General features: G+C 42.3%; 1 long non-coding RNA gene across 1 annotated transcript in view; it reads right to left on the minus strand.

Annotated features, from left to right (window-relative positions):
- Positions 1-1092: 1092 nt before the first annotated feature.
- The window catches only part of LOC309710978, a 108698-nt gene continuing 90071 nt past the window's right edge, over positions 1093-19719 (minus strand). The window contains exon 3 of the long non-coding RNA XR_014277844.1: positions 1093-1630. This is a non-coding gene — a long non-coding RNA (uncharacterized lncRNA). The remainder of the gene's footprint in view (positions 1631-19719) is intronic.

Consider the following 19719-nt stretch of genomic DNA (forward strand, 5'->3'; position numbering starts at 1 on the left):
ACAGAGTGTGCCATGTGTTGTGCTGTGTGTCACGTCACATGTGTATTCATACCTCACAGTGAATATAAACCACTAAGCCCACCAGCTAAATCCTGCAACCACACAGACCATACTGATGGATTACCACAGAGTAAAAATGGCTTGAGCAAGAAAGATCAGAACTCAGCCTAAACCTCCTGTGAATGAGACGAACTGTGTTTGACCTCCAGTGGGACAGATCATCTTAGAATTGTAGACATATTCTTGCTCTATGACAGATTCCCCGACTCATCTTCAGCCTGTTTCCAGCATTTCCTTTTCTGTTAGCTGCCACTTTAGCCAAGCAGCAGCGTGAGTACAAATTACAACCTAAAAAAGCCAAAAAACTGTGACCTGTTCTCAGTTTTCTACCACGGTCTATCCATCTCTTAAATCTTAATGTTGATTCAGAGGTTTGCCTCTTATCTTTATTTAATTTAATAACAGTACAGTACTTTGTTTTTGGTAAGCATTGTTCTTAAGGTAAATATGTAAAAATTGTGTGTGTTTCAGTTCTGTGTCTTGTGTACTGTTTGTTCGTACATGTGTCTTTCTTGCTACTGTTACATCCAAATTTCCCCTTGTGGGACAATTCAAGGATTATTCTATTCTATGTCATTTGTTCACAGCCTCTCCCAGTCAGAGCTTTTCTCCATGCTTGTCTTACTGCACATGATGTTATTAGCACAACCACTTTAAAGGTGATAATTTAGGACTTCATCAATAACACAGACAGCAATGTAGTTAAACATCTTACACTTCATTTTTATTAGCAATGAACTTAACCTACATACACATTGTATTTATCACTACCACTCATTACAATATTCATTGTTTGCTCAAATGTAATTAATACTTTCATTTTTCTAAAAATACCTCAAAACACAATTGTATGGAAGTAATAAAACACAAACAAATCAGTAAAATATGTATTTTACAAAATTGTGCTAGATAACATTCTGCAGTATTGCACAAACTCTTTCCAATGACAAGTAAAATATAAACTATTTTGACCACTTTTTTCCATTTGACTGCATAAAAATGAACATTTACAAAGAGTTATCTTATCTAACTGTTAATTTAGACTTCATCATTATGCAATGCATACCCTGCTGCATCTAAGCCCAAACCAGTAACCAGGCAGAAGTACAGAACAGTGTCCCTGGTAAATGAAGAGGAATCAAACGGGGCTTGCGTTTGTGTGTGTGTATTTGTGTTTTAATACATGGTGGTGAAGCATCTTTTTTAAGACCCAAAGGGTTACTTTGGATATTTACAAGTCTGCTTTAACTCCAAATGATCAAAATTTAGATATCTATAAATTTCTAAGAGATCATAGTCATGTTTCTGCAGTCAAGCGACTAGTCTAAATTATGCGTGGTGACACTGCACTATTTTACAGAACCAGACTTCTAAAGGTCCAAACTAATCCTTTAACATTATATAGAAACATATGCACATTTACAAAAAACAACAAAAAGCAAAACAAAACAAATCGAGAACTCCAAGGAAGATCTCCTCTATTTTGTTCGCTAGCTGTCTAGCTTCACATGGTCACGTGTCGTGAGGGCAGCATAGTGAGGCTGCACTGACTTACAAAGCTTGCTCTACCCTAGGCAGTTCAAACACAGAACACGTCTTTGTACAAGCACAAGACACAGCAGTCGCTAAATAAACTAGAAAAGATTTGTCACCTGAACAGAGTTTGTGTGGATTCTATCAGTCATGTGTTAGCAGGGTGAACAGCAGTGGGCTGTGTTTATTCCTAGTGAGTCCAACTTCTTTACCAGCTTCTGGGGAAGTTAGGTTATATATTACCAGTAACTTTTCAGATCAAAAGGTGATAAAGTTCAGATTTTTTTTCACCATATCATTGATGAAACTTACTTTTTTTTTTTTAAATTTCAGCATCAGGGACAAGGCTGTTAATTGTTAAGGTCAAGGTTAAGCATGTGTACTCTGTGTGAACACTCGAGAGCAACAGAACATGATCTGGGATGCACTGAACAGGTTCCTGAAAACTGTGGAACAAACCAAAAATGCTTATAAATATGTGACCTCATGCAGTGTGTGCACTTAACAAACAATGAAAATAGAGATTTTCCATTATTAAAATATGTAAAAGGACTCTGATGTGTGAGTGACGTCTGTTGTTATATCTTACACCGATTAGTTTTCTCTGAAATGTAAAAAGAAGAAACAAACATGTACTCCCCCTCCGTCTGCTCTCACCTATCATTTTAGTGATAAATATGTCTTGAATTCTCGAATTGACTCGTTAAATATTTAACCTAATTAAACCCTAAAAATGGAGTCATAAGACTTTTGTCCAAATGTTACCTGCAGTCACAACAACAGTCACCGGAAGGGGCTGAATACTGCAAAGACCCCACAGAACAATCAGACAATCCACTGTCAGTAAATGTGAGTAAATCTGTGATTCTGTGAGTAACACACTGGCTCCAGTTTGGAGGCTGAAGTGGAGCTCTCCCTCGCCAGGCCGACAGCCGTCTGTGTCACAGTTAATCTCATGCAGTGCTGATTTAAAAACTCTCACATATTTGGACAATCTATAATCTTCTAACACAAAAACATACAAATGTTCATTGAAGTAAACACACAGAACAGTAGCAGATTTTTTTAAATGTGTTTTATTTATTTTCATTTGCTGCTAACTGCCTTGTTTTCATTTGTAGTTTTTGTAGTAGGAAGAACTACAAAATCTACAAATAAAAGTGCAGTTAACAAATGTAGTGCTCTCCACTATGTGAACCCCTCACCTGAATTTTTTAGGTTTTTCAGTTCAAGCCAATTAAATGAAATCTAAAAATTCAGCCCCAACAATCAAATGATCCCCTATGAGCAAGCACTCTGGCAACGGTGGAGAGGAAAAACTCCCTTTTAACAGGAAGAAACCTCTGGCAGAACCAGGTTCAGGGAGGGGCGGTCTTCTGCCATGACTGGTTGGGGGGTGAGGGGCAAAATAAAATCAAACATAAAGGAGAGCACAGCGTATTTATAAGATAAAGTTTTATAAAAATTTTATAAGATCAGATTATTATCAGGGGTGCACATAAGTGGTCCGCAGGTGCACATGCGATCTTGAGGAGATCAAACACGCATTGCAAATTCTTATCTGGTGCGCGTCTTTTATTTTGACAGCGCATGCGGACCACTTATGTGCACCCCTGATAATAATCATGACCCCACAGAGCGGGACATTCACTCAGCCAAAGAGGTTTGAGATGGCCCAGCAAGCTGCAGGAACAACAATGGCCACTGTGGCAACACCCAAGCCTACTTTACACCACCAAGTATGGGTCTCCACAGTTTCCTTGAGTTCTGCATTGTCTTTTCTAAGCTGTGCGTTCTCCTGCATGAGTTTATCTACCTTACTTTGGACCTCGCACTTCCGGCCTTAGTGGTCTTTGAGTACGCGGCCCTTGAGGACTTTAAGGCTGCAGACCCTGAATTGGGATACAGCCCATATGTGATAGACAACAGGAAATTCGCATGATCTGAGCATGCGCAGAATGATCCACAGCGCTCCTTTGATCTTCTCAAACGATCACTGTGACGTCATATTCTTTGCCACTAGTGGCAAAGAATATGACGTCACAGTGTCCATAGTCTATAAATAAGAGCTCGTTTAACACAGTTTACTTTGGAGCATTTTCAGAAACCAGGAACCTTTCAAAAAGCTAATACACCGTGACACTGTGCGGTCAATTTAAAAAAAAATGGCAGAGGAAAGGTTAAATAATTTACGCTCTGTACCAAACATTGATCAGCATTTTAACAGACTGAGTGGTACAATGCAGACGTTGATTACAAAGGCTCAGATAAAGGAAGAGGGTCACCTTAAGGCGATAAGGAGCCTTCGTGCTGAGGTGTGCGAGGTCCAAAGTAAGGTAGATAAACTCATGCAGGAGAACGCACAGCTTAGAAAAGACAATGCAGAACTCAAGGAAACTGTGGAGACCCATACTTGGTGGTGTAAAGTAGGCTTGGGTGTTGCCACAGTGGCCATTGTTGTTCCTGCAGCTTGCTGGGCCATCTCAAACCTCTTTGGCTGAGTGAATGTCCCGCTCTGTGGGGTCATGATTATTATCAGGGGTGCACATAAGTGGTCCGCATGCGCTGTCAAAATAAAAGACGCGCACCAGATAAGAATTTGCAATGCGTGTTTGATCTCCTCAAGATCGCATGTGCACCTGCGGACCACTTATGTGCACCCCTGATAATAATCTGATCTTATAAAATTTTTATAAAACTTTATCTTATAAATACGCTGTGCTCTCCTTTATGTTTGATTTTATTTTGCCCCTCACCCCCCAACCAGTCATGGCAGAAGACCGCCCCTCCCTGAACCTGGTTCTGCCAGAGGTTTCTTCCTGTTAAAAGGGAGTTTTTCCTCTCCACCGTTGCCAGAGTGCTTGCTCATAGGGGATCATTTGATTGTTGGGGCTGAATTTTTAGATTTCATTTAATTGGCTTGAACTGAAAAACCTAAAAAATTCAGGTGAGGGGTTCACATAGTGGAGAGCACTACATTTGTTAACTGCACTTTTATTTGTAGATTTTGTAGTTCTTCCTACTACAAAAACTACAAATGAAAACAAGGCAGTTAGCAGCAAATGAAAATAAATAAAACACATTTAAAAAAATCTGCTACTGCTCTGTGTGTTTACTTCAATGAACATTTGTATGTTTTTGTGTTAGAAGATTATAGATTGTCCAAATATGTGAGAGTTTTTAAATCAGCACTGCATGAGATTAACTGTGACACAGACGGCTGTCGGCCTGGCGAGGGAGAGCTCCACTTCAGCCTCCAAACTGGAGCCAGTGTGTTACTCACAGAATCACAGATTTACTCACATTTACTGACAGTGGATTGTCTGATTGTTCTGTGGGGTCTTTGCAGTATTCAGCCCCTTCCGGTGACTGTTGTTGTGACTGCAGGTAACATTTGGACAAAAGTCTTATGACTCCATTTTTAGGGTTTAATTAGGTTAAATATTTAACGAGTCAATTCGAGAATTCAAGACATATTTATCACTAAAATGATAGGTGAGAGCAGACGGAGGGGGAGTACATGTTTGTTTCTTCTTTTTACATTTCAGAGAAAACTAATCGGTGTAAGATATAACAACAGACGTCACTCACACATCAGAGTCCTTTTACATATTTTAATAATGGAAAATCTCTATTTTCATTGTTTGTTAAGTGCACACACTGCATGAGGTCACATATTTATAAGCATTTTTGGTTTGTTCCACAGTTTTCAGGAACCTGTTCAGTGCATCCCAGATCATGTTCTGTTGCTCTCGAGTGTTCACACAGAGTACACATGCTTAACCTTGACCTTAACAATTAACAGCCTTGTCCCTGATGCTGAAATTTAAAAAAAAAAAAGTAAGTTTCATCAATGATATGGTGAAAAAAAATCTGAACTTTATCACCTTTTGATCTGAAAAGTTACTGGTAATATATAACCTAACTTCCCCAGAAGCTGGTAAAGAAGTTGGACTCACTAGGAATAAACACAGCCCACTGCTGTTCACCCTGCTAACACATGACTGATAGAATCCACACAAACTCTGTTCAGGTGACAAATCTTTTCTAGTTTATTTAGCGACTGCTGTGTCTTGTGCTTGTACAAAGACGTGTTCTGTGTTTGAACTGCCTAGGGTAGAGCAAGCTTTGTAAGTCAGTGCAGCCTCACTATGCTGCCCTCACGACACGTGACCATGTGAAGCTAGACAGCTAGCGAACAAAATAGAGGAGATCTTCCTTGGAGTTCTCGATTTGTTTTGTTTTGCTTTTTGTTGTTTTTTGTAAATGTGCATATGTTTCTATATAATGTTAAAGGATTAGTTTGGACCTTTAGAAGTCTGGTTCTGTAAAATAGTGCAGTGTCACCACGCATAATTTAGACTAGTCGCTTGACTGCAGAAACATGACTATGATCTCTTAGAAATTTATAGATATCTAAATTTTGATCATTTGGAGTTAAAGCAGACTTGTAAATATCCAAAGTAACCCTTTGGGTCTTAAAAAAGATGCTTCACCACCATGTATTAAAACACAAATACACACACACAAACGCAAGCCCCGTTTGATTCCTCTTCATTTACCAGGGACACTGTTCTGTACTTCTGCCTGGTTACTGGTTTGGGCTTAGATGCAGCAGGGTATGCATTGCATAATGATGAAGTCTAAATTAACAGTTAGATAAGATAAGATAACTCTTTGTAAATGTTCATTTTTATGCAGTCAAATGGAAAAAAGTGGTCAAAATAGTTTATATTTTACTTGTCATTGGAAAGAGTTTGTGCAATACTGCAGAATGTTATCTAGCACAATTTTGTAAAATACATATTTTACTGATTTGTTTGTGTTTTATTACTTCCATACAATTGTGTTTTGAGGTATTTTTAGAAAAATGAAAGTATTAATTACATTTGAGCAAACAATGAATATTGTAATGAGTGGTAGTGATAAATACAATGTGTATGTAGGTTAAGTTCATTGCTAATAAAAATGAAGTGTAAGATGTTTAACTACATTGCTGTCTGTGTTATTGATGAAGTCCTAAATTATCACCTTTAAAGTGGTTGTGCTAATAACATCATGTGCAGTAAGACAAGCATGGAGAAAAGCTCTGACTGGGAGAGGCTGTGAACAAATGACATAGAATAGAATAATCCTTGAATTGTCCCACAAGGGGAAATTTGGATGTAACAGTAGCAAGAAAGACACATGTACGAACAAACAGTACACAAGACACAGAACTGAAACACACACAATTTTTACATATTTACCTTAAGAACAATGCTTACCAAAAACAAAGTACTGTACTGTTATTAAATTAAATAAAGATAAGAGGCAAACCTCTGAATCAACATTAAGATTTAAGAGATGGATAGACCGTGGTAGAAAACTGAGAACAGGTCACAGTTTTTTGGCTTTTTTAGGTTGTAATTTGTACTCACGCTGCTGCTTGGCTAAAGTGGCAGCTAACAGAAAAGGAAATGCTGGAAACAGGCTGAAGATGAGTCGGGGAATCTGTCATAGAGCAAGAATATGTCTACAATTCTAAGATGATCTGTCCCACTGGAGGTCAAACACAGTTCGTCTCATTCACAGGAGGTTTAGGCTGAGTTCTGATCTTTCTTGCTCAAGCCATTTTTACTCTGTGGTAATCCATCAGTATGGTCTGTGTGGTTGCAGGATTTAGCTGGTGGGCTTAGTGGTTTATATTCACTGTGAGGTATGAATACACATGTGACGTGACACACAGCACAACACATGGCACACTCTGTTAGGTCTGCGCTTCCACAGGCCCCGCTAATTTAGAAACTTATTCTCATTCACGAAAGCAAGGAAACAAAACGGAACCAGGTTTTACTTGCTAACAAGGGAAGGCTGTACTGACTGACATCCTCTCTAGGTTATCCAAGCTGTATTTGTGCCTATTGTAGTCCAGGATTGCTTCTTGCTTCCAGGCTTCCTCTATTGCCCATCACTGACTGCTGGTTCCCTGTGTGTTGTGCTCAAATGAAGCACATTCCTCCGTTGCTTTGGCATGTGGGAAATTGTCATAGTAGTGCTCCTGAACCTGAGGAGCTTGTTTCTCCAGTCTCAGAACCATCTACTGATGTGGTCCCGACACAGGAGAATCTTGGTCCTCAACGTGAAGAGCTTGACTCTCCTGTCTCAGAGTCCTGCAGGTTTTAGATGTGTCCTTGAACCAACACAGCTGATTCAAATGGCTAAATTACCTCCTCAACATGTCTTGAAGTTCTCCAGGGGGCTGGTAATGAACTAATCATTTGATTCAGGTGTGTTGACCCAGGGTGAGATCTAAAGCCTGCAGGACACCGGCCCTCGAAGCCTGGCGTTGCCTACCCCTGATATAGACAGTGCTTGAAGCAGTTATGACCTTCTTGTAGTGATGGCCAAATGAAGCTTTCCGAAGCACTGAAGCTTGTATTGAAAAACGGTTCATTACTCGAAGCTTTTCAACACAGTCCTCTCCGGTGACATCTGGTGGTGAAAATTTTGAAGAGCAGCTTGAATCTGCAAAATAAAACGGACTGCTCAATCATCGCTGCTCACTCAAGAGTGGAGTTCTCTCTGATATTGGGCCACCGTTCCGTTGCTTTGAACATGTAATTGGTTTTGTTTTCTCGATTGGGGGGCTGAAAAAAATGTAATGCGTATTTGCGTAATACATTTTGATCAATAAACTTTCCCTATTTAAACATGCACTATGGTGTGGCCTTTCTTTGCTCATAACTCCTTGATGTTGGTAAATACAATAAGTGAGCAATATATATAATATACATATGATAATGCACAGCACATTATGGAGTATGCCCCTGCTGTGAAGTCCTGCCTCCATCTACTTGTCGTTTAATCACTGGACAGCTGGACAGGTTCATACAAAATATTAGATGAGGCCAATTGTCCTATACATATTTTTGACCTAGGGGTGGGATTGATTGTGAACTGGAAAGGGAAAATGCTTAGGGAGCTGAGTACGGCTGCATCGTTACTGATTTGTAGAATCATTTTTGATTCGATACAGGATCCGATTCAATTTGATTGGAATCTGGAAAGTTTTGCCTCAGTCAGAAATATTACAATTCTGATCATTTAACAGTATATATCCATAATTTCGTATCTATTAAAAGAAAGCTGACACATGTGAGACTTAATTAGAGATGTAAACAGAGAGTTATGAAACCTGCAGCTGCAGAAGCCAGCGGAAAAAAAGAGAGGCAAACACAGCGCGGACCCGACGACGCACCAAAATCTGACTCTGACGCGTCGGGTCCGCGCTCTGTGTTCACGTTTGTATGCAGAATCCGTAAACCTGCTCCCAGTTACTGTTTTAGCTGTATGGTGTTTGACGACATGTTGTGAGGTTTAACCTGAGATGCTGGCGTTTCAGGCATAATAACGTTAATTTACAAATCGACACGGGATTTTAATGAATCAATATCACTTTATTCAATTTAGCATGGATTGTAATCAGAAAGGCGATAATCAAAACCCACCCCTAATCAAGAACTTGCAAAGTAAAAACATGCTCTATGTCAGGTAGCCCTTTTGTTATTTACATTTAAAAAGAGGATTAGTGTTACTGTGCGCTGGCTGAGTCTGTTTCGTTTCTTAGAAATAGTTTCTCCTGCCCTGGAGAAAATCCACTTGCATGGAACAGAAGAGGCTGTGGAGTGCAGGAACTACACTGCAAGCTGGTAGATATGCAGGTATTCCTGGGTCCTGCAGACTATCACCTAAAAACAATAAACAAAATGATTTTCTAAACTGTGTAGCAATGTAATGTACGTATAGTGTCAAATACATTTTTGTAGTCTTCATTAGCTTTAATTCACATGGAAGTGTTCCTGAAGTCATATGCTGTAATGATATTTACATTATGAAAACATGATTTTGGACATTTCAAGTTTTTCACTTCGGCAGATAAAATGAATTGAGCAAAATCAACTCAAAATATTCCCACACGCCAGAATGTCCTCTCTTCCTCGCTGGCTCCATATCTGTCAGTGGAATGATCACCTCTTCGCTCTCTGTCACCATCAACACACTCCACGAATCCCGTGGATGATTCACTTCCTTATATCCGTTTGAATCAGGTACCGAAGCAGTTACGTGCGTAATGAAGCTTCGGACGTCACTGGTCACGTGACTTTTGCCAAACGAAGCAAGCCTCGACACAGTGCTTCTGAACCAGTGTGTTGTTTTTTTCGACACACGCTCCGGAGCGTCAGCTTCAAGCGGGCCATCACTACCTTCTTGCCATATTGGCAGAATAAATGACCTGGAAGCTGTTGCACTGTCTGCACCTGTAAACTCCAGGACACGTTTACAAACAATTTTCGTTGTTATTTGCGCTGCAGCTGCAGGTTAAGGTGGAGTTACTGTATGTGTGTGTGTTTACAAGTAGTTTTAAACCTTGTGATCCACAAAACAGCATAACAGTAAAAGAAGAATTGACTGCGTTACAGTCAGTGCGGGAGCGGCGGCTTTGCTCGTGCGCGATTCATTTGCAGTTTGGACACACGTGAACATCTCCTGCCCTGACAGCGGCTGGAGGAGGACTATCCTCCGCCTGTGAGCGCTTTGGCACGAGCGATGTGCCCACGGCAGCACCCGCTGCTTGTTGAGAGTAACAACGCTTTCACGTCAAAAGTCGTCATAAATAAGCCTCCAATAACACCAGAAAAAGCCGCCAGATTTGTCGCTAGTCGCTTTTTAGAAAAAAAAAAAACGACGCTAAGGGGGGGTTGAAAACTCCCTAAATATAGCGACAAAATCGCTAAGTTGGCAACACTGTTTGGACTGTTTTCAGGGTATTTAAAAAAATTCAAAACAAAACCGTGCATCACAATGGGTATTCTCTGAGCATGCGCAGAATTACGCACAGCTGTCATGTGATCCTGTGACCAAACAAAGGATCAAAGGCTCAAAGAGCGCTGACGTCAAATTCGCTGCCACAAAAGTCTATAAATAGCCCCTCTTCACCTTTGCAAACACAGTTTTACTTGGAACATTTTCAGAAACAGCGAGTTGTGTTTAGCAAACCAGAAACCTTTCAGAAAGGGACTATTTTAAAGTTAAATAATTAAGCACACGTATTTTTCTTTCGACACGTTGCATTAAGCTTTTAAAGAAATGTCACGAGAAATAGTCAATAATTCACAGTCTGACAGAGCGATTCCAGCGGAATCACAAAGACTATATGGGTTAGTGGAGAGAGAAATATCGTATAGAGACCTTCAAATGAAAATACAAGAACAAATTAGTACGATGCACCGTGATGTCAAGGCAGAGTTAGAGAGACTTGAGCACCAAGTGGGAGAAGCTCACCACAAAATAACAAAAAAAGAAGAGATAATAGAAAAACAGAATAGAGAAATAGATCACAAGACTGAACAAATAATTGAGCTGAAAAAAGAAATATGTGTTCTTCAGCGTCGGGTGAGACAGGCTCTGGATGAAAAACAGTCAAGGGTGGATTCTCTGGAGGCTAAATTGGAGGAACAGGTTAACACCGTTCAAATGATGGATCGTGACTTTCTGGAAAAGGAAGAATATCTCCTTAGACAGAACAGCAGCATTGCTGCTCAGTTGTCACTTATTGAAAGGGAGAGAGACGAACTCAAGAAAACTTTAGAGCCTCTTGAGTACCAAGAACAACAGTCACAGGTGGAATCTCTGGAGGCTCTGCAGCTGGAGAATTTTGCTCCTGAACCTGAGGAGCTTTTTTTTCCTGCCTTGGAACCACCTGTGGTCCTGACACAGGAGAATTTTGCTCCTGAACCCGAGGAGCTTTTTTTTCCTGCCTTGGAACCACCTGTGGTCCTGACACAGGAGAATTTTGCTCCTGAACCCGAGGAGCTTTTTTTTCCTGCTTTGGAACCACCTCCTGACGTGGTTCCGACACAGGAGAATCTTGGTCTTCAACCTGAGGAGCTTGATTCTCCTGTCTCAGAACCATCTCCTGACGTGGCTCCGACTAGTGGTTCATGGCGTCATGGTGCCAAACGCCTACTTAAAATAGGTTTAGGTGTTGCTGCAGTAGGCCTTATTATAGCTGCAGGTTACTGGGGCTTTTCAGTGCTTAACAGTGATTGCCTATTTAACTCTGTCTATGGCCTCGTTGAGCCATATTGCCACCTTGGTGATCGATTAGTCCCTTTTTAAAGACTAGTAATGATGGACTGCTTTTCATCCACAGTCCAGAAAACCATACGTTGTTCATATCAGACAACATAAGCAACATTTAGCTAACTTGTGCTCTCATTTTTCTTTTCTTTTGCCTCTCACCCCCCAACCAGTCGCGACAGATGGCTGCCCCTTCCTGAGCCTGGTTCTGTCAAAGGTTTCTTCCTGTTTAAAGGGAGTTTTTCCTTTCCACCGTGCCTAGTGCTTGCTCACAGGGGATCATTTGATTGTTGGGGTTTAATTTGTTAAAAAACATAACAAATTAGGTGAGGGGTTCACATAATAGAGAGCACAACAAAAACTACAAATTTTTAAAAAATTTGTTAGTTGCAAATCAAAATAAAGACAACAGTTTCTGAAAAACATCTCTTACGGCTCTGTTTATTTGCTTAAATGAATACTTGTATTTTTTGTCATAGAAGAATATACATTGTCTTAAGTATTTAATAATTTTAAATTTAGCCCTGCGCTGCATGAGATAAACTGAGATGAGATAAACACAGACGGCTGTCGAGGCCTGGCGAGGGAAAGTTCCTCTTCAACCTCCAAACTCAACCCAGTTTGTTACTCGCAGCATCGCAAAATTAGACACAGCAATTTCTTAGAGTCTGGTTTAAGTCCTGAAATGACATCTCCTTACCTGTCACGATTCTGGGTCAGTTTGACCCAGTATTTTGAGTTGTTATGTTTTGGTGTGTTTTTGCATTATGGATAGTTTTCTTATTCTCTTGTGGTGCTTTTGTTGGTTATGATGATGATGATTATTAATCTATGTTTTAGTTCTTCTTGTTTAGGGATTAGTTCTTAGGTTTTGTGTTCTCATGTTTTTTGCTGGTTTAGTTCAGTGTCTAGTCTGTCTCTCTCTGTCCGTGTCTTAGTTTAGTGTGTATTGTTTCCTGTTTTATTTTGAAGGATTGTGTCTTATGTCAGTGTGTCCAGCGTCGATCCCCTGACTCGTTAGCCCCAATCTCTCCCAGCTGTGTCTCCCTCCTGTTTTCCATTCCCTGATTACTTCCCTGTGTATATTAGCCCTGTGTTTGCCCTTGCTCAGTGCTGCATCGTACCGTCGGATTATGCCTTTGTGTTTTATACTGTGTTCAGTATTTTCGTGTTCACTACCCTTGTTCAGTTCATGTTTTAATTTCTCCAGCAATAAAGCTGAGGTTTTGAGTTACAATTCTGTGTTTGAGTCCTGCATTTGGATCCTCATCTCCGCCTGCCCGCACACAGAGCCCTGTATTTAAAATCCAACTCTTACCTGAACTCTGCTGCCTTTCTGTCTCTCTCGCTGCTTTGTAACGCACCATCCCCCTTTTGACATTAGATAATGGTACATCAAACCTGCACTGCAGAGAGGTTGGCATGACAGGAAGTCGAGATGATAACGATAGACCAGCCTTCAAACTAAGACGCGTGATGTATAAAAGTCTTTCTACTGAGTAAAGGACAGTTTGAGTTTCCTGCTGGCACCATGCACTGTCTTCACAAGTTTCTTCTTTGTTTTCTACCATGTCTACAAGGCATCAGTGTGAACATCAAATATATCTGATTTATCTTACGGCTGTAAACGGCACACTAACTTTATCATCTTCTTTTTTTTTTTAATTTACCAGAGTTTTCAACAGGAATTATTCATGGAACAAAAGCTCCGGACAACTCGATACCCTACATGGGATCAGTTCAGAATAACAAGGGTCAACATGTCTGTGGAGAATTCCTCATCACTGAAGACTTTGTGCTCACTGCTGCACACTGTGACCGGTTGTGAGTTAGATTTCCTGTTCATGAAGTTCATCCAAAAACAAACTTTTTCAAACTTGTGTTTATTGATCAGATCACTCGAAGTTATTGATAAGGCAGATGTTATTTCGAGGGAAAATAAAACACAATTAAGTGCAATAGCATCAAATAAAAATGACCTTTGACTTCTGACAGCCGTTGGTTACAGCAATGCTGACATTAACCTGCTTGTGACAATTGCCTAATGAGAAATAAAGATATCAGTTTAAAATTGTTGACATTTTTAATTCCCTCTCAATGATTACTCACACAGTGACCGCACACACTGATCATCCCAAAATAAAGATTGAGAGAAAATGAAATCCATGAAGGATACCAAAACACTGAACATGCTAATGACATCATTGAAAGCAGCATCAGTTTCATGTGATGTATTTGTAGAATAATTATATTTTTAAAAGAGTTTTTACATGAAAATGTGTTTCTATTTTTTACTTCATGTTGTGTCTCCAGTTGTGTGTGAACGTTCAATTAGTTCACAGAGTACAAACAATTCAGCCTCCACGTGCTGAAATAAACCTAAAAGAAAATCAAGTGTTTCAGGTGGCGAACCTGTTGATGAGCCGACGGTGGTGGACGTGTCTGTCATCGAACCAAAGGTCTGTAAGAAACACTGGCCTGGTCTTCCTGCCAGTGTTTCCTGTGCAGGTGGATATGGAACAACCAAAGGATTCTGTCAGGTATGTTTTCTGTGATTTCAGTGGAAACTTGTGTTCTGTTGACAAATGTATAAAAAATATATATATATAATCTGACATATTAAAATCCTCACAGGGTGAGGTAATACCAGGATGCTCTGTAGAATCCTGACCACTTTTTCATGGGAATTGATCGGCTGCTGACCGCAAGGCACTGCAGCGGGTGATATAAACAGCCCAATTATTCCACCATTTATACTGGCCTTATCTGTATTTATACATGTAAATGGTAAACGGCAAATGTACTGGTTCTTATAGAGCTACTCTTTCTACTGTTCTTTACACAACTTGTGCATTCACCCATTCGCACAAGCACATTTTTCTAGGTGCTTTCTAAGTAACATTCACACACACTCTGTGTGAATGTCAGAGATGATCTGCTCTACCACCTGAGCTACAGCCACCCCGTGTGTGTTGACAATAAACTGAAATCCTAATCCTAAAATGTGGATCGTGTTTTGGGTCTGCCACTTGAGGATACACAGAAATAAGCCATGCTGAACAGATTTCCACATCTTTTCATCTCATCACAAATGCCTCCAAGATACCTGAAAAGCTTCTGTTTCATTTTATATGGAGAAATAAAAGCTAATATTTACAAACAGTATTTTGTTTAATGTTAAAAGAATCTGGTGGTTTGGAAGTTTAAAGTTTGAGACATTAAAGTTACACGGTTAACTACTGTAAGGAACAAAAAGACACTGTTAGAAACTCTTTCTTCAAACATATCCTTCATTTGATACATTAAATGATGCATGAATTCTACTAATTCTATTCTACTACATCAGTCATGCGTGATAAGCACTGTTGATGATTCACCAGCAGGATCGTTTTACGCTGAAATCATTTTGAAATCAGGACGGTGTGTGGCCACAAAATAAATGATTCATATCAAATGTGTTAAACCTAAAGTAAGAAGCTCATTTTGGAAATGTGAGGGGGGAGAAAGTGGAGACGTTTGACTTCAGATGTTTGGTGTAAAAACAAAGCTCTCAGGAGACTCCTCGAATACTGTAACTCTGTGAGTACAGTAATGGAGTATTTTTACTTTGTTACATCATTGATTAACATCAGTCAGCCTTTTAATATCATTTATTTAAAAAGACGTTTGTCTGTCTGTGTGCGTGATGCTCTGCGAAGCGTCCTGCATTAGAAACAATGGAAAACTATCCACATCTCTCATTTTCAGCGTCTCGTTTGATTTCTGATGCAGTACGCTCATTTGGCCACACAGCGGCGCTGCTGACTTGTTAAATAGCTCAGCAGAAACATTTCAAATTATTTCATTCAGCATTCGTTTCGTGTCTCACTATGAAAACGCCTCATGCGTGACCTCATCAGAAGCTCAAATGCCATTACAGCAGCCATAAGTGACGCCCATGTCAGGAGCGACAAGTTTCTGGTCACCTTCTGGTGTGCTGTATACAAAAGCCAGCCGGCCCTCATAGGTCCAGTTAAAATTTTTAATTTTATCTTAAAATATCTGAAAAGCTGGAGCTGCTTTTATTTGAACTCATTTATCACAAAAGAGAAAACACATTAATAGAGGAAAGGGGAGGACGAGTCACAGATATCCTCGGTCCTGCTATGTTTTCTGAAGCGTCTCATTCTGTGGCTTGGAGCAACCCGTTCTCACTCCCGACACGTAAAATAATGATGATTTGTCGCGTCCCTTAACTTCTCATGCTGACGCTAAAGGTATCCTTCCACGTTTTTATGTGACGCTGTGGGTTGTCAATTCATTCCAATATGAACCCGCTCGCGCGATCAGAGACGCTTCGAGCAGAGGCTCCAGCCATCCATTTACTCCAATAATAATCCCGTCACAGCGAAACATGACGCTGTGAAGCACAATCTAACTGGAGAACCGGGGACCCTCTCCGCGAACGGGTTTTTCTCCCTAATTTAATGCTTTCTTTTAATGGACATCGTTAACATTTCTCAACAAAAACACATGAAAGTATCACTGATAATGCAACAATAAAATCGCTTCATGTTGTGGCCATCACACAGTGTTTTCCAAACTGATTCACGAGCTGAAAGTGCTCAGATTTAACGTACATAATCCTTTGTTAGGTTTATTATTTTCATTTCACACGTAAAACACATTTATAGATTCATCCACCACTCCTGTTAGTTTTGGATGTGCTCGGCTCCAACCAATCAGATGCAACCTGTGTAAGCAAAGGATGATGGGAGAATGGAGAGACCCATTTATAAGAATAAGAAAATGAGGCGGAACTGATTGATTCTAATGCAGGTATGTAAAAAATACATATTTAAAGTAATAGGGCAGCACGGTGGTTAGCACTGTTGCCGCACAGCAAGAAGGTCCTGAGTTCAATTCCACCATCAGGCTGGGGTCTTTCTGTGTGGAGTTTGCAAGTTCTCCCCGTGTTTGCGTGGGTTCCCTCTGGGTACTCCGGCTTCCTCCCACCGTCCAAAGACATGCAGCTTGTGGGGATAGGTTAATTGGATAATCCAAATTGCCACTAGGTGTGAATGTGAGTGTGAATGGTTGTCTGTCCCTATGTGTTAGCCCTGCGACAGACTGGCGACCTGTCCAGGGTGTATCCCGCCTTTCGCCCTATGTCAGCTGGGATAGGCTCCAGCGCCCCCCGCGACCCTGAAAAGGATAAGCGGAAGCGAATGGATGGGTGGATGGATGGATGGATCTTGATGTGTGTTTCAAAGTTTGTTTTTCATAAAAGCTTCAAACAAACAGAGGTGACTGATCTCGAAACGGTTTAATGCATTTAAAAATGACTACAGCTACCGTCAGCATGCTTGCTAGGTAACGACTACACGTGGCTACTGCAGCATTAGCCATTTAATCCAACGATGATGGATTAAATCTATTACAAACGTTAAAGGACTTGTGTGCTGCAAAATACCCTCACATGGTGCGTAAAGCAGTTTTTGCATTAGAGTTCTGCTAGCTTTTTATAAACTGATGATGCTAACGTTAATTGCTAACGTTAACTGGAGCGCCAAGACTGAAAATCATTTGAGTTGCGTTAGTTATGCGTTTATGTCACAGAGTTCTGCAAAAATCTCTTTCCTCTTTAGCTTGAAAATGAGCGATTCAGAGGATCCCGAGCTGGAGGAAGAGCTTCAGGCTGCTGACGAACTCCTTCAAGATATGCAGGTAATATTTTTAGTGGAAACAGTTGTTAAAGAGGGAACACGCTTGTCTAATATTTTGTACGGAGTAAACGTTATATTATTTGAAATTTTTTTTTATATATGTGTATATATAAGTTTGTCAAATTAAGTTGGCCTCCCGCAGGCCCACCACCCGCAGGAGGCGCCATAGGGGTCGGGTGCATTGTGAGCCGGGTGGCGGCCAGGAGCGGAGGCCCTGGCGGACCGACCCCCGGCTGCCAAGACTGGCAATAGGGACATGGAATGTCACCTCTCTGGTGGGGAAGGAGCCTGAGTTGGTGCGTGAGGTTGAGAGGTACCGGCTAGATATAGTTGGGCTCACCTCTACGCATTGTCTGGGCTCTGGAACCAGTCTCCTGGAGAGGGGCTGGACTCTGTCTCAGTCTGGAGTTGCCCCTGGTGAGAGGCGGCGGGCTGGGGTGGGTATTCTTATATCCCCTCGGCTTGCTGCCGGTACGTTGGGGTTTTTCCCGGTGGACGAGAGGGTTTGTTCCCTGCGCCTTAGGGTCGGGGAACGGGTCCTGACTGTCATCTGCGCTTATGCGCCGAGTGGCAGTTCGGAGTACCCAGCCTTCTTAGAGTCCCTGGGGGGGGTGCTGGAAGGTGCTCCACCTGGAGACTCTGTTGTCCTGCTGGGAGACTTCAATGCTCACGTGGGTAACGACAGCGAGACCTGGAGGGGCGTGATTGGGAGGAACGGCCTCCCTGATCTGAACCCGAGCGGTGCTTTGTTATTGGACTTCTGTGCTAATCACAGTTTGGCCATAACGAACACCCTGTTCGAACATAAGAGTGTCCATAAGTGCACGTGGCACCAGGATGCTCTAGGCCGTAGGTCGATGATCGATTTTGTAATCGTATCACCAGACCTGCGACCATATGTTCTGGACACTCGGGTAAAGAGAGGGGCTGAGCTGTCAACTGATCACCACCTGGTGGTGAGTTGGATCAGGTGGCGGGGGAGGATGCTGGACAGACCTGGTGCACCTAAACGCGTAGTGAGGGTGTGCTGGGAACGTCTAGCAGAGGCCCCAGTCCGCGAGATCTTCAACGCACACCTCCGGCAGAGCTTCAACAGCATTCCGAGGGAGACTGGGGACATTGAGTCCGAATGGACCATGTTCAGCGTCTCCATTGCCGAAGCTGCTGCATTGAGCTGCGGCCGCAAGGTGGTTGGTGCCTGCCGTGGTGGTAATCCCCGAACCAAATGGTGGACACCAGAGGTGAAGGGAGCCACCAGGCTGAAGAAGGAGGCCTATCGGGCTTGGTTAGCCTGTGGGACTCCGGAGGCAGCCGACAGGTATCGACAGGCCAAGCGGAATGCGGCTCGGGCAGTGGCTGAAGCAAAAACTCGGGTGTGGGAGGAGTTCGGAGAGGCCATGGAAAAAGACTTTCGGACTGCCTCGAAGAGATTCTGGCAAACCGTCAGGCGTCTCAGGAGGGGAAAGCGGTGCTCTACCTGCACTGTGTATAGTGCTGGCGGAGCGCTGTTGACGTCGACTGAGAAAATTGTCGGGCGGTGGAAGGAATACTTCGAGGACCTCCTTAATCCCACTGACACGTCTTCCGGGGAGGAAGCAGAGTCTGGGGATGAGGGGTGTGACCCACCGATTTCCGGGGGCGAGGTCACTGAGGCAGTTAAACAACTCCTTGGTGGCAGAGCCCCTGGTGTCGATGAGGTCCGCCCCGAGTTCCTGAAGGCTCTGGACGTTGTAGGGCTGTCTTGGTTGACACGTCTCTGCAATGTTGCGTGGAGATCAGGGGCAGTACCTGTGGACTGGCAGACCGGGGTGGTGGTCCCCATCTTCAAGAAGGGGGACCGGAGGGTGTGTTCCAACTACAGGGGGATCACACTCCTCAGCCTCCCCGGGAAAGTCTATGCCAGGGTGCTGGAGAGGAGGGTTCGTCCGCTAGTCGAACCTCGGATACAGGAGGAACAATGCGGTTTTCGTCCTGGTCGCGGAACACTGGACCAGCTCTTTGTCCTCTCGAGGATACTTGAGGGTGCATGGGAGTTTGCCCAACCAGTCTACATGTGTTTTGTGGACCTGGAGAAGGCATTCGACCGTGTCCCTCGGGGCGTCCTGTGGGAGGTGTTGCGCGAGTATGGGGTGTCTGGCCCATTGCTACGGGCCATTCAATCCCTATACAACCGTTGCAAGAGCTTGGTTCGCATTGCCGGCAATAAGTCGGACTCGTTCCTGGTGGGTGATGGGCTCCGCCAAGGCTGCCCTTTGTCTCCGGTTCTGTTCATAATTTTTATGGACAGGATTTCTAGGCG

The sequence above is a fragment of the Aulonocara stuartgranti genome (assembly GCF_965226115.1).
Source record: "Aulonocara stuartgranti genome assembly, chromosome: 7".
Taxonomy (NCBI): Eukaryota; Metazoa; Chordata; class Actinopteri; order Cichliformes; family Cichlidae; genus Aulonocara; species Aulonocara stuartgranti.